Source organism: Fundulus heteroclitus, chromosome 10 (genome assembly GCF_011125445.2).
Source record: "Fundulus heteroclitus isolate FHET01 chromosome 10, MU-UCD_Fhet_4.1, whole genome shotgun sequence".
Classification (NCBI taxonomy): Eukaryota; Metazoa; Chordata; class Actinopteri; order Cyprinodontiformes; family Fundulidae; genus Fundulus; species Fundulus heteroclitus.
In genome coordinates this window covers 15,520,766-15,536,962 of record NC_046370.1, presented here as the reverse complement: position 1 = coordinate 15,536,962, position 16,197 = coordinate 15,520,766, and the positions used below count along the sequence as shown (strand labels likewise).

Below are 16,197 nucleotides of genomic sequence, written 5' to 3'. Positions count from 1 at the left end.
AGAGTTCCTTCAGCCACAGGGATACTACAGAAGATTGTTTGGATCTTTCATTTACATGAAATATTCATACAAATAAATCGTTGCAAAACTAGAGAGGCCAAGTGAAATGTAGCTGTATTTTGCATAGCTGTCTTTTGTGTCTTTCGGATACAGTAAAAGCACTGGGGGATAACACATAGCTAGTTCAAAAACAATCTGATACTGATAAAACAAAGCAAAAGCCTTAGAAGTCTCACATCCTATTAGATATTTCCACTACACACTTATGTAACTGTCCTAAAAAAAATAAAAAGTAAAAAAAGGAACACCCAAGAATTTTTAGGCAGGCTCCAAAGCCCAGGGGAGTAGTGGGGTTTTGCATGGTGTTTTTCTCTGCTCAGAACACTTACTGTTCCCAAATAGTGGTGTCTGGGCCGATCTGAGCTGGTTCCCATTTGGAGACAGCGGCTGGCTCCAGCCTGTAATTCACAGAGGGGAAAACAAATTGCTCTCTGGTCTCTGTCTCTGCTCAAGGCCAGTTTATTTCATGCTCCTTTTGCTCTGCCATTCTTTTCCTTGCGTGTATCATCCTTCCAACTATTTCAAACACTTTCGAGGGTCATTACCGTGGGCCTCTTAGGAGTGGTAAAGGGTGGAGTTGGCCTGCTGCTTGCTGGTTGGTTGCAACCATGTGCCACGAAACCTACATACCATAACTTCTGTACTACCAGACACCTTTATGTTGGCAGATCGTTTGTTTTAGCACCCATCAGAAGATTAATCTTTAACTTCTCAGCAGTTAAAGAATGTACAGCACCATTATTAATAATTTTATTGCTTCTCTCAGAGGAAACAAAAAACCCGGAGAACAGAGACATCACTAACAGATTTTATTTTTTCAGTCTAGGCCAGTCTTTTATTTTTTTTGCCCTCTTCCCAGCAAGTTAATAAGCAATAGGCGTGGTACACCCCAAACAGGTAACCAGTCCATCAAAGGGCAACACAGACCCACAACTGGACACTCGCACACTTGCATGCTGGTGAAGATTCTCAGTCATCCAGGTCATGGTCATTCCAAAAAAAAAGTAAAACAAAGCATCTGGACCAACTACGAAAAACAAGTCCAGTTGCTTTGTTTTACTTTTTTTGGAATCGCACACTTGCATGTAAATGCAGTTTAGTGTCACCAATTAACCTAACGTGTGTTTTTAGATGCAGCAGTAACGAGGTGTAGATACCGAATTCTGTACTTTAATAGGTTCGGACCGAATTCCGTTGATAGTACGAGTACCTGTTCACGTAAGATAAAACGGTACCATGTTTTGGTACCTAAACTCATAATTTTCCCCTTTTCCAGTAGTTCCAATTCAGGGTGGTTTGCTTTGGGGCGTGTCACTTTTTAGGCCTTCCCACTAGTAACAGTGACGTGGAGCCGTTGCCATTTCTAGTACCAATTTCACTGGGGTTCCAACCACAGCTAGTCAACTTGGAGATGTATTTTCAGAAGGCCGTCTGTCTCTGGCTAAAGGGTGGAGTCACTGTTTCCGTAACAACAGTGACTCCAGAATTAGTCAGAACTGCCATATTTGGGGAAAAAAAAGACACACAGTCGCAGCAGATATTGAGTATATTAATAGATACGGAACAAAGATGGAAGCTCTCAGATCAATACCATGGCCCAGTGTTCCCAAAAAAATTAGAAGGTATTAATGGATGTCCGTACTGATGACCGCAGAGGGCTGCCAGCAAGCAGTACAATAACACCACTGGGTGCAGATGAAGATAATGAAGATTGATGACCTGTCCAAGACTGCAACAGTCGGAGCGACGCAACCTGAAAGAAATGGAAGTGGTTTGTCCAAATGGACTCGACTGACAAGCAATGGGAGGTAGAGTCTCCTCATGGCCACCGCGGTTTTGGATTCTTGAATGGCGGTAAGTGTTTATTTTACTGTAGAACTTATCTGCTGTTACCCGTCACCGTCGCCGGTGAGCAAATTTTTGTGTGAACAACAACTAATCAGATGCCAGGGAGCACTGAAGATTTGTTTTGCTTATTTGTCTCATTCCAGAAGCTTTTTCGTATAACTAACTCTACGGGGTCACCTTTACAACACCACTCTTCAGTGTGGACGTTGTTACTGGGAAAACAATACTGAAATTTAGCTATTTTAGGGTGTTCAAATTAAGTCAGTCATGGCGAAAGAGCTGTGGTAATTTCTTAGTCTCTGTGTGCTAGCCTGGCTGGCCAGACTGACTTATGCTGCGTATTCGAGACACAGCTTATCAGTTTGTACATGCTCAGATTCTCCAGTCTAAAACTTACCAGACCAATCACATCGTGGGAGATGAGAGATTATAATACGTCAACAGTCAAAATGGCGGCTGCTATGGAGCAATGTTTTATTGATGCCCTGTATTATGTGTTGATTGAGCTGGATATATGTTTAAAAAATCAAAAACTGGCTGCTCTAAGAACTAAAACACAACGTTTGCTTGGAGTTTGCGTCACATCTGTAGTTATCGGTTTGGTTCTACCCTGTTTCCACTGACCCTGTTAGTCCCGCCTTTGAAATCGGGCTCTACCGGCGGCTGGTAAACACATCTTATGTTTACTGTGTAAGTCAGTCGGGCTTGCCAAGCTCTGTGCAGCAGAAAGGCAGTTCAGCTTTATGAGGATCTATATTGATTATTTAATTTTGGTGCATCTCCCTTTGTTTTAAAGTTGAATAGGTTACATAAGGATATTGCCTGAGGACTTGCGCTCCAAACCTTTGAACTATCATGTTAAACTGAAGTTTTTTTTATTTATTTTTTTTGTTTATGGGTGGGAGATGGAGCAAAGACAAGCAGATAAGCTGCAACATTGAACTCTTCATATAGTTACTGAACCACACGAATCACATTGATTTATTTAACATCATCAAAACAATTTTCAGCTTATGTGCTTCAACAGAATCAAGATTTTATTAAAGAGGAACATCATGGTGGGTTAACTAGTGTGAGGCGCTATTAAGTTACACCTGCATGGCACCATCACTATACAGGTACAGGCCATTTATGGCTATAAAATGACCTTCGAAATATGCACTGAGCTTTTTTCCAAAGAAACTTTAACTTTCAATGGTTGCCAGTTATTCAGTATTACTATGGGTTTTTGACAGTGCAAAAAACAAACAAAACCTCAATTCGAATCCTGTCTGAACTAACTATAACAGGTAATAAGAGGGTTAAAAATAACCACAGTTATAAAAGTAGTCTAAACTGAGCACTTAACAGTCACAATTTCAAGTTCCTTTTCTGTTGATCATGTTATATAAATATTTGAATGAAAGCAGCTGTTTTGGAAATCAAGCCCTTAGGGTTTATAAAATGTGGTTTATATGAGTAAAGACAACAGGAGAGAATTAAAATGGATGATAATAAGTTAGATAAACCATATGCTTATTTCTGAATGACATCAAGGCCTATAGTTTTATTTTATTTTATTTAAATATGATAGAATAAGCACTTGTTCCAGCTGGATCTGTGGATTTGTTTTGAAATATTTAGGTGGTGAATAAATTCATTTTCATCTGACTGAACTGAGATTAAAACTGGTTCTTGTTAAAGATCAACTGGCACAACACTGTATAAGGAGAGAACAGACGATGTTTTCACATGTAGATCAAAACTAGTTCTTGCTAGAAATAACTTACACTGACTTCATGAACTTTAAAAAAAAAAAATCTAACTTTTGTAACACCACTTTCATCCCTTTTTAATACATCTACAAACAAAAAACAAAATTTTTCTCTTGACTGATACATTTAATAATAAGGTTCTGTTGATCTTTTGTGTCCTCTCTGTAAACTGTAGCTTAAACTAAAATACGCAAATAAGCAAATATCAGGAAAATTTTGCTTAGCTTAAAGGGACACTGTTGGTGAAAACCAATTATTGCTTTTATAGATGCATATTCTGGCAAAGTCTAACAACCTCAAATCAAAAATAAAAAAGTTCACAAAACTTACAATTAGTAGCTTATAAATACATAAGTGCTGGTGCCCCCACTGGGAGGGGCCATGTTGTGAAATTTTTTATTTCACTAGCCGAAAGTGGCCAAGCTTGTCAGCCATACGGGTTTCCTATCTGTCTTCTATATGAAGACGTGCTGTCAGTGGAGGAGTGGAAAACAAGATGAAATGACCATAGTTCATTCTATTTGCCACTTTCTGTTGAAATGGAGGACCATCCATACTCTTTGCCCAGCTAGAGGGAAAAAAAATTAACCAAGAAAGGAAAACGATGTAATAACCGGGAAGAAATGAGAGTCTATATCAGTTATTACCAGGTGGAGATAATTCATGAGGGAAAGGGGATTTACAACAGATGTGGGGGTTGCAGGATTTCTGCTGGACAAAAGTTAATTCATTATAAACGTGAAGTTTACTTTTTGGCGTTATGTTAGAAACAGGGCAGTGTAGTTCAGCATCTACTCTGTCCTCCCGTTAGAGCCAGCTCGTTTGTCCGTCTCCCTCTCCCTCAAAGGGAGTGTGTACGCAGATGAACGGAGGGATATTCACTGTCTGTTGTGCAGCAGCAAGATCAGGTTTCTTTACTTGTATTTATAGTCATTTTTTAGATCCCAAATAAGCGACTGCATGTTCAGAAACGAGCCCAAAAAAATCACGACTTGCGGAATTTAAAAGTGACTTTATAAAAAAAAATAAGCAGACCGTTTCACACAATAACTTTAGCTTTTAGCTAAAACATGGAGGACATGGTTACATTGTCACATCTATGATACCCCGTGGCTTGTGCAGTAGTTATTATGTGCTTAACGGCGAGGTCATTTGTAATTCATTTAGTGCACCACTAGATTGTGCTTTAATTTGATTTGATCACATTTCAGATGTTACCTTCAGGAGACTGAATCATAAGATACTCTATCTATCTATCTATCTATCTATCTATCTATCTATCTATCTATCTATCTATCTATCTATCTATCTATCTATCTATCTATCTATTAGGGTGTGTTGTCTGAGTTGTTAAAATATTTTCTAATATGTTTCTATAATAAGTATGACAACTTTTGACGACCATTCTATTTCAGCCACCTTTTATATTAGTGTAGACTGAATTATATAACCTTTGCCCCAAAAATAAAGGGGTCTAATGGTAAGACTGAGGCTGTTCAGACACATGCATTATGACTGCATCAGCCTTCCTGCTTAAAAATAGTTGCATTATTACAAAATGCACTAATCCACACGTGGTCTTCATGTGCAGCATCTGGTTTGTGTTTATTTAGATGCCCCTGGCTGTCTACCCCCCATCCTTACATCCCACCTTTTCAGTGTGCGTGTGCCATTCCTCTAACCCATTTTTTTCTCCTTTGGCTACGTGTGCAGAGTGATTTCTTGGACTCATTGCATCCTGTTGGCCTGAGGGAGTGGGGAGCCTCTGGCTGATTAGAGGAAGCCCCATATCCGATTCCACCCCCCTCCTCCCCCAGCCTCTACGATGGTGCTACCCAGGTTTGTTAGATTTATACCACAGCCTCGTGATCCCAGATCTCACCTATAAATGTGTTTGCTGGTCGCTGTCTTACCAAGGAAAGCCCTGAGCTCTCGGGTTAGCATCAAAGTTGTACCCTAGATTGGAGAAGCGCTATAAATTTGAGGGCAAATTCTTAGTATTTAAAAAAAGAATTCTTGATAGTTTTTACATTTTGGTGATTTCCAGTAATTCATTGTGTACAAAGATGATGTTTTTATCCTCCAAATATGTTAACCTGCTATATACAATGTTTAGCAAGACATGAGACTGTCAAGACGTGATTGGTGAGACACATTTTCTAGTTTAGAACAGTTTATGGAATATATCCCTGCCATAAAAAGTGAAATATGACATGAATCATAAAAATAAATTCATATGCATTCATTGATGGTTTTTTGTAAGTTGCTATTTCAAATTAGAATTGCATATAGCCATTTTTTCAATATAGTTTTAAGGTCTAAACTAATTGCAGTAACTTCATTCAGGTTCTAATCATAATTTTAATTTGACACATTGTGAAATCACACCTAATTTCTTTTTTCACTTTTTTGTTTTCTGTGCTAAAATACATCATATTCTATGTGCTAACTACTTCTGTGACTCACAAAATACACCTTAACATCTGACTGGTTAAACCTGCACAACAACTCGGCTGCAGACGGCCCTAGAAATCAAAAGCCCCCTGACATTATTATATAAATTAGTGTTAGCCCCTCCAACTGAAGGCAGAGAGATACAATGAATTCATGATATATGCAGCACATAACCATAAACTAAAATTATTATTATTAGAATTTTAAATCAAAAATACTTTTAAATATATCTAAGGTTAAGAAAGATTATTTCATTTGAGGAATGGATCTGTAGGTTTTTTTTTTTTGTTTGTTTGGTTGTTTGTTTACTTTTTGTGTGTGCGTGTGTGTGTTGCTCCATTAGTCTTTATTTGACAGTTGTCAGACAGGAAAGGGGTGATGAAAAAAGGGGAATGACATGTGGCAAATGTCTCCAGATCAGGACATTAACCCGATACAACCGAGTCCTGGACCCCCTGTTCCACTGCTGTGTATGGATCTTTTATTAAAAATGTCATGTGCGTAAAGACCAATATTGGAACATTTAAAATTATTGAATGGTGGCATCTTTGGATGCAGTTAAGGCTCTATAGAAGTATCTTCAGTATATCCATGGCCGTTCGCCTCCTGCCACAAATCTGCTCTGCAGGTGCAGCTGTGGTGATGCGCCTGTTAGTAATATTCATCTGGGGTACATAAATGGTTACCAGCATCCAAACAATATATATATATATATATATATATATATATATATATATATATATATATATATATATATATATATATATATATATATATCTCTATCTATCTATATCGGACCTTTTCTAATTATAACTTCCTTAAGCAAAAATACACAACATGTCTGACGGAAACAGAGTTTATCAGTACCATTAGACTGAAGGACAGAGAGATGAGAAATTTTGCTCAATATTCCTATTTGTGAGCTGAACCTGATTGTTGGAGGGCTCAGTTCACGGCCCGCTCCTCTGCCACTGGCCTGGGACAACTAACCCGGAACATCTCGCAGAGCTCTGTTCAATCAATCATCTGAAAAAGTAAAACTAGGGCTGGGCAAGTTAACCCGTTAATTTCGCGTTAATTCATTAGACTATTAACTGCGTTATTTATTTTATCGCGCATTAACGCATGTTGCTCACATGCTTTCAGTCAGTGTCAGTCAGCACGAGCGCTGACTGCAGCGCGCTGTGTCACGTGCGGCAGCACTCTGGTGCTCCCCCTCCCCTCTCGTACATGGCTCAGCGGCGCCAGCCAATCAGCACGCAGGCTCAGCCTGGCCCGCCCACTCAGCTCTCACACAAACTTGACAAACAAACAGCTGAGAGAGACCGCAGCAGCGAAAAAACATGAACAGGGGAAGTAGCACCGTTTGGCTTTATTTTAATACCGTAAATGAAATCAAGCTGTATGTTTTGTAAAAAGCCGGTTCATTTCAGTAGAAACACAACAAATTTATCTAAGCGCGTGAACAAACATGAAAACGTCGAGCCCCAGAAATGGAGAGAGGAGACGAAACTTCTCTCACTGCCCCGACAGACCCACAGACGTCTCTGACTGAGGTGTTTCAGTCCTCCATGGAACATCCAGGTAGATCAGTGTTCATCTTCAGCAGCAGTTCATGTTAACTTTCAAAGTAGATATTATCTATCATATGTTAGCCCACACATAACATGTAATTAAGACCTTGAAAGAACCCAGTACATATATTAAAAAGTGTTATTTAAGATAAGATAACATTAGCTAATCCTTTTTTTATCCCACGACGGGGAAATTTATAGGATTAAAGCAACAGGCAGGTGCACACAACACAGACAAAATTACATAAGGATTGAAATATATAAGAGGTGGATTAGCGAAAAAACACTGAACATAACATTATTGTTATTATTATTATTATTATTTAATTGTAATAATAAAATAAAAACCACAAAACCCAAAAGGTCAACAGTTTCATGATACATCAAGCTTAGGGATTGGGTTAAAATACAGTAGGTCAAAAAAGGCCATATTTTGGCTGCAGTGCTTGCTGTTCTCTTATGAAGAAAAGATCAACTAGTGCACTAAATTCAATAGATGGGTTGAAAATATCTAGTAAGATAAGTGCTACAAATGTTACAACACTTTTGTTCATATGGCAGCAGAACATTAAAATAAAAATGCTCTTTACACTACTTTTGAATTCATTCTTGGAGTTTGCGCATACAATGCGATTAATCATGATTAATCGGGCAAATTATGCGATTAATCGCGATTAAAAATTTTAATCGTTGCCCAGCCCTAAGTAAAACATAACTAAATCTACAAAGACATGGACATGATCCAGCTAAACTAGCTGAGGAGGCAAGGAGCTCATCAGTAAGTGAAGCAGGCAAGTTGACCACGAAAACTCAGAAGGTGCTCCACAGCTCAGGTGGGACAATCTGTCAACGGTACAACAATGAGCCATGCACAAATCTGCCCTTAATGAAACAAACGTCCAAATAAATCTACACGCATCTGTTTATTTCTCCAAACTAGCAATTCGCATCTGAATGGAGCTACATTCAAGACAATCCAGAAAGAGAACAGACACATCAGGAGTTTTAAAACTAATGTGGAGGTTCGCCTTCTAGCAGGATAACAGACTTAAACATTCAGCCAGAGGTGCACTGGGATGGTTTGGATCAAAGTATTTTCATACTTATGTGAAATAGTCAGAAACGACCAGAAACAACAATCAGGTAAAGGCTGACCTCTCTGAAGGTACACAAGAATGGCAAACGTCCCTGCCCGTGTTTAACCTTTAAGGACTAGCGCAGAAAACTGATTTCACCAAAAAAATTCCTCAGCTATTTTTCATCTTTTTTTTTATTAGTCAAAGGATATGACAGCAACAGCTTTGGGTCTCAGATAGATTTTTTTTCTTATTTTTCAGATCTCAATCATCAATGCATCTAAAGCAAAGCAACGCTCTAACGTTTTTCATGCTTATCAACAAGAGCTAGAAGATCTCTGAGACTGACTTTCTCCTGATGATTTTTATATATATATATATATATTTTTTTTTTTTTTGGGGGGGGGCTATGCTTAGTGGCAGCCCCTTTTTATGCATCTCTAATTAAATCCTCTCATGTGGTTTGGTCTCTGCATTGAAGAGCTCAGACATGATGCTGGGAATCCACAAGAACAGCAGAGCCCACACCATCCGGGAAAGTATTAAATACAACCCAACGTTTGTATGAGGCTGCCTCCATTTATCATGAGCACACAGGGAATGGTGTTAATTTGTCATTTTGGAAACATTGTGCAGAAAAAAAGAAAAAAAAAAGAAAAAGAAAAGTCAACAGATAAATCTCAGGTGGTATACGAGAATCCTGCATGTTTAAATGAATGCTTAAAAACCTTAAGGGTGAGAAAAGAGTGAGGGAAAAAAAAGAAGCCTTTAAGTTACTGCAATGTCAGCGTTCCTCAGTTTACCACTTTCCTGCCAGATAGCTAGGAGCTTCACGCAATTAAACAATTATGTGTAAAGTGTATTTGTCTCTCCTTTACGCTCCATTCTGCTTTGTTTTTGTTTGTTTTTTAATCCTTGGGCATTTAAAAGAGTTGAGACTTAGCTTAATGGCGACCAAAGCTGAAGCGTTTTGCTCCATTTGCTGTGAAATAAATGGAGGCACGCTGAGCCAAAGTGGGTGTCAGCCCACAGCACGGAGGAGCATGCGGGCGTGGAGCATGTGATTGGAATATATGGCCCAGGCGGTGAGCCGGATGTTGGAGGTTTCATCAGGCTTGTGTAAATGTTTACCCTACACACTGTTTCCATTTCAGCTGGCAGCAAAGCGTCACCTTACCACTTAGTGGTTTGTACAGTTCAGTTCTGTCAACGCTGCCATCTCGCAGCTGCTCCACACTGTACGGACACCGAGGGACCCTGAAGCCGGTGGCGTCGCCGGCTATTCACGTCTTCAGGCTGCCGTTTACCTTGTCGCGCCACATTACCTCATTTATGAATGATTGGCTGAGTGCACACGTATTACAGAGTCTTCAGATAATTAACAGAGACAAGTACGGTCCAAATTATTCGCGTGCAGTTTTTAGGGAGCGCTGGTGTCAGAGAGAGAGAAGGATTTTCTTGACACGTTTTCCTGGAAAAATGACGTGCAGGCCATGCATCACCTAAAGTGTTAACGTCGGAAACGCCGTTTCTTCTATCTGAGTCGGTTCTTTTTTTGTTTGAAAAACACTTTTAAATGTTCTTTAGGAATCCTGAAAACTATAATGGTTGTTACAGTAGGCCACAGAACACGATTGTCGCCAGATGAGTGAGATAAACTGTGCTAATAAAGACTAAAACCTGAAAGAAATTAGACATACAAAGCTGCCCTATTGTTTATTGCGTGATCAAGAAAGATTTGTGCTGAAGATCACGTAAAAGCCAAAAAAAGAAAATTGAATTTTAATGTTTTTTTCCCGAAGACGACTTTTGTATTAGACCCGCTCTGTTCTCCCTCAGCTCCACATGTGGATTTGAAAAAGGCAGAGCTCGGTACATCGGTCTGGTCTCCCAACACACGTAAATCATAAAGCTTCAGAGGCGAGATCAGCAATCTGTGATCCCTCAACCACAGCTAAGGGGCTTTGCTTCAAATGATTCATCACATGATGATTAGCTGCGGCGGAGCTGGTAGCCTTTTCCTTTTAACCCAGGTCCTGTAACGGAGCTATTTTAGACGTAAGCGGCCAGTGCCGCTAACCGAAAGCTTCAGATGTGGACTGAAGATGAGTGTTGCGTCTCTTAACAATCTGACAAACCTGGAAACCAGATGAGCTGTCTTGGTGTGCATGTTTGAGAGCAAAGAAAGGGAGGAAAGGGTGGCAGTAGATGTTTTTTTTTTTAAAGTGAATTGTTTTCCGAAGTCCCTTTTCCGTACAGTGCTCTATTTCTACATCATGGTAACATTAAATCTAACCCAACTGCGTTTCCTCTTAAATGTGTTTGGAGCTCCTTCATAACTTTTTAGAGCTTCCCCCGCCTGTATTTTATAGCTGATTTCTAAGTAAAGCTTCTTTGTAAAGGTGTGACCCGTGGATAACATTTTCGGTACATTCAGATTTCTCTTGAAGAACAACAATATGAGAGGAAACACAAACAGTTTTCAGATTTATTTGTTTTCCAGTCTTTCTAGCTAATCAGTTAATATAAATAGGCACTCCCTAGCCACAATATCAACAACAAAAAAGTGTGTAGGTGTTCCTTATTTAAATTTTTGAGATTCGGAAACCCTATTATGTGTTCTCCAGAGGAGGGGAACTTTGTCTGAAATTACCTCGGAAATTTGCGCACAGACCTTCCAGATCTTCAATGTTCTGTGACGGAGGCTGAAAGCTCAGGATAAACCAAAGCCGCTTTGCTGTTCTTTGTTCGACATCTCCTTTTACGTCTCCTTTTCTTGCTGCATGATTAAACCCCAATTTTTTGTTGTTGTTGTTGACATGCCCTTAAATAAATTAATACATTTTTAAAATGTTTGTTGCATTTTGTGCTTCCTCTTACTTAATTCAGCATCTTTAACACCTCAGTTACACTGGAAAAAGCAAACATTGAGTTGTCTTTACTCTGTAAACCAACTTCCACGCAGGGAATTATTGTAGCCACGACCTGGTCGTGCGTGCAAATTATGCAATAACTGATCGGGAAAAGGCCGGTCTGGGCCAATCAGGCAGGACGTCTTCTAATCCTGGTCAACAATTTCTCAGTGGATGTCTCTAACTTTTGTGGTCTGTCGTATTAATTGACATGTTCGATGATCTTTGGTATTGGAGCCCTGTCTTATTTGTTCCGACTGTTGGGTTTTAAGTGGCTTAGCTCCAACAGTGAGGTAAATGTTCTCCTGTCAGGAACGCATGTAAAAATACACCAGCTGAGCAATGGGATGCGGTGTATTTGGGATAGAGTGGGAGATCTGCTTCTTGTGTGGCAGCCTCTCCGTCTTGGGGATTTTCTGCCCAGTTTTAAGAGCCTCCTTCTTTTAAACTGCTTCCCCGGAGCAAACATAGGGTGCCGCTGTGAATGTCCATGTTTAATTAATGATGTTTTGCCGCTTATTTATCCTTTCAAAATTTGCTGAAGGCTGGGTGGGGGGGGGGCATATTATAATCTAAACGTCTGGCTTTTTAACATCAAGCTACTGCTGTGAAGGTGGAAAAAAGTTGGCGTCTAGTAGGTTTAGAGGTGCAGAACTCAAAAAAAAAAAAAAAATGAATTTTGAAAGTTGTTTTTGCTCAGACTAATCTAAAGCAGGAAAGTGAGCGCAGGGCTGACATACATTTACAAGACCACCAAAGGCTGTGGTCTAGGAGAGCAAAAGATGTGGAAATATTTTGTAGAGTATCCCGTAGACATCTTGGATCTCACCCTAGCAAAACAAGAGAAAGATACCAATATAGGTGTAGTGTATAAGTGTTAAACGCCCAGGAGGAAAGGTAAAACCATGCCAGAAGAGAACAGCTTTATATGACTGAATTAAAAGTGGTTGTTGCTGTTTAGTGCGCGCTGTTTGTGTAGCAACGTGTAATCGGACACGAGGAGCTGCAATAAAAGGAGCTCCAGCTGCCCTATGCATCAGCGACGAAGAAGCCTCTCCACCTTGTACCGTCTTTTGTCGTCCTCACTTTCTCTTCATTTCTTTATCATCTTACCTTCTCACAGTCTCCTTGACTTTATTCCCACTACCATGATCCATCTCCTCTCATGTGATGTTTCGCTCCCTCTTTCACTCTTCCTATATGGGTTTATGTTTTGTGTCTCCTTTTTTGCAGACATGCATTCCAGTGCTTTTATCACTACTTCCCCATCTCCTTTGTCTCACCTGGTCCGTGTATCTTTCTCGACCATCCTCATATATGAAAGCCAACAGATAAAAGAAAAATAAACCCACATAAGTACCATCTTAGGTCATCTAATCAGCCAAATTGCAGTGGGATGCTCTGCCTGAAGGAACCTTTTTTTTCTTTGCTGGGAAACATTACTTAATGGCACCAAATCAACCACAAAGAGCATGCCGTTCTCTCCTTGCTACTGGCTTAAGATCAGTAGTAAGACTTTCAGTCTAGCCTGCAAATGTTTTCCTACAAGAGAAGCTAGTTTTATGTAATATGTTGTGACCAAGTGTGGGACGATAGAAGATTCTCATGGCGTGACAACCTGGGTTTACAATTACAGAGTTTTATTTTTTATTTTTTTTCCAAAATAATTGCATTCCACAATCTAATTGATTTAAATGAACATTCTATATCACATCTATTCCTAAAGCTAGAAAAATAAAATTACATATTAATTATTGCAAGTTATAATCATAAAATCATCTAGGGAGGACTAATTGGTGGTCGGAAACAAACATCAGATCTTTTTCCGATCAGTGAACGCACCTTACAAACTGGTAACTGGAAATCAACCACACAGTCTCTGGTCATTAGTAATGTTCTCTTTGACATTTAGTTGCTCTTATTTTGACACAAATAACATACATGAGCAAAAATATATGATAAACGACAGCAACATCTACATCTGTTAAAAAAGGCAAAAAGACTTTAAACTGTAGGAATCGTATAAACAAATGTTCTAGTCTTATGCACTGCTAAAAATATAAAGGAACACTTTTTAATTAGAGTGTAATATCCAAGCGTAAAGTCAGTTAAACTTCTGACATATCAGGTCAATTCAGCAGTTGAGGGGGTTGTCAATCAGTGTTGGCTGTTTTGGTGTTCATGAAATTAACAACAGATACACTGACGGGGCACCAATGAGATGGCCCAAAAAACAGGCCTGGCTCTCCATGTGGACCCCATCTCATTCATTTTGGACAGCTTTTTAGTAGTTGACCACGGTCATTGTCACCACTGTGAGCGTGAGGCAATACCTGGACCCCTTAGTTTGCACAGGCAGTCCAACTCCACCGGGATGGCACATCAATATGTGTCAGGAGACAGGCAGTTACTCTAGCACAGCTGGACAGGGCTGTCAGTACTTTGAATCGTCTTGTTCGTGAAAAGTGCTTTATAAATAAACTTGCCTTTTAAGAGGTCTGCTTCGGTAGAATCAGTATCTGATGATTACTGCCAAAGCCCTACAAAATGACCCAGAGGCCCTATGCTCACTACCCGGCACCATTGAGCTTGCCAGGCATTTGCCAGAGAACACCAGAGTATGAAGGTTTGGCACTGGCACCCTGTTCTTTGCACAGATGAGAGCAGGTTTACCACGAGCCCATCTGACAGACAGGAAGGTCTACAGAACATTATGCTGGCTGCAACATTGTTCAGCATAATCTGTTTAGTAGTGGGTCAGTGTTGGTCTGAGGAGGCATCTCCATGTAGGGCCACATAGACTTGTACAGGACGACCAATGGCACCCTGACTGCTATTAGGTATTAGGATAAATTCTGCAGACCCGTTGTTAGACCCTTCATTGATGCAGTGGGTCTTTGCTTGATCCTGGGGCATGATAATGCCTGCCACCATGTGGCAAGAGTATGCAGGCAGTTCCTGGAAGATGAATGAACTGGTACCATTGACTGGCCTTTACGTCCCCCTGAACTAAATTCAACAGAACATCTCTGGGACATCATGACACCACCAGGTTCCACCTCAGACAGCCCAGGAACTCAGTTATGCCCTGATCAGGATCTGGGAGGAGATGCCCCACGTCATCCGTGATCTCATAGGAACCATGGTCAGACGTTCATACAAGCCGTGCCAACTAGTGTGTAACATGTTGAGTTGCTGCAATGACATTTCAGCAAATTAGACCCACCTGCAGCATCAGTTCTTCAGTTTCACTTTCTCTGTGACTTCAGATTAAGCCCTCTCTGTGTTGATCATTTTTGTTTTCATCAAATAATGTGTCATCCTTTCGTTCCTAACACATCACCCATTCCCTATCAGTATAGATATCCTGAATTATTATTTTTTTTTCCATTTGAGATCCATTTTTTAAGCAGCACATTTTAACTGCTCTCTTGTTCTCCAAATCCAGTTCTTTATCATTTAACCCAAAATTAAATTCCAGTAAAACCAGTCTGAATAAAAATGATGAAATAAAAGCTGTTCCAAAAATATAGTAGCAGGAACTCTCTGCTTATTAACTCCTCTCCAAACAGGGCACTTTATATTAGCAAAACGGTCACTGAGCTTTTATCTTTGATTGTGTTTCTTTTTTTCCCTCTTCTCTCCGAACACCAGGACAATGTTAGGTCATTGTACTGCAACACAGCCTTTGTGATGGAGCGGGAACCGGCCAAGGTTACACAACAGCAGGGCTTTATCAGAGAGGCTGATATCCTCCGGTTTATAACCTTGGCTCACATCCGCTTCTGTTTCCCGCTAACTGAATTGGCACAGATGTAGGGAGTTTATGTGATGGGATCTGTTTGCAGGGAGAATAACTGCAACAAATTAAGAAAAAAGTGCTGATAAAGCAAACAATAAATTATTTTACACCGATCTAGTGTCCAGTTTACCCTACCGAATCATGCTTTGTAAAGCATTTGGTTTTCCTTTTTTTCTATAGTTGTGTGTAAGTATTGCAGCCAAGTGAAAACAGATTCCATCTTAATCCCAGGTTTCCTAACTTCATTGTCTGACAAAGATCTTAATTCACTGGAAAATCACTTAATTGCTTTGGCCTTTCCTCATGTCTGCCATTGGGAGTGCAGTCTTGTCTTCCGCCCTTAAACCGCGGGTGTAGAGTTATTTTGTTATTAGCCTGTGTTGGCAATCAATCCTGGCGATCCCAGATTCTCCAAATGAGAAAAGCTCTGGTCAAGGTCTAAGCCATGCAGACAATTAGGAAGGAAAGCCATGGGAGACAGCACACAAGGCAGCTGTAAATCTTGACCACAGCCAAGTTTATGACAGCGGGCGGATAATGCATGTCTGGAATGGGGGTGAGGGGATTCATTTGGCTGTTTCTTGTAACTGTAGGGGCCTTAGACCAGGCAGTCATTTCTCACCCACTGCCTCCCTCTGCCATGGCCTTGAGATTCTCCGCTAGTGAGGGTAGAAAGAATGGAAGCCCCGTTAATGGGTGACTCATTATTTGGAGTTT

The 16,197-nt window shown here is 40.1% G+C and overlaps 1 long non-coding RNA gene across 2 annotated transcripts in view; it reads left to right on the top strand.

The window, feature by feature from the left end:
- LOC110369087 overlaps window positions 1–9,109 on the top strand; it is a 28,449-nt gene extending 19,340 nt beyond the window's left edge. Inside the window, exons 2-4 of one of the 2 annotated variants that reach the window (XR_004931797.1) lie at window positions 1,715–1,914; window positions 5,376–5,501; window positions 9,028–9,109. This is a non-coding gene — a long non-coding RNA (uncharacterized LOC110369087). The remainder of the gene's footprint in view (window positions 1–1,714; window positions 1,915–5,375; window positions 5,502–9,027) is intronic. The other variant, XR_002428691.2, reaches the window with a different exon arrangement.
- Window positions 9,110–16,197: the final 7,088 nt, after the last annotated feature.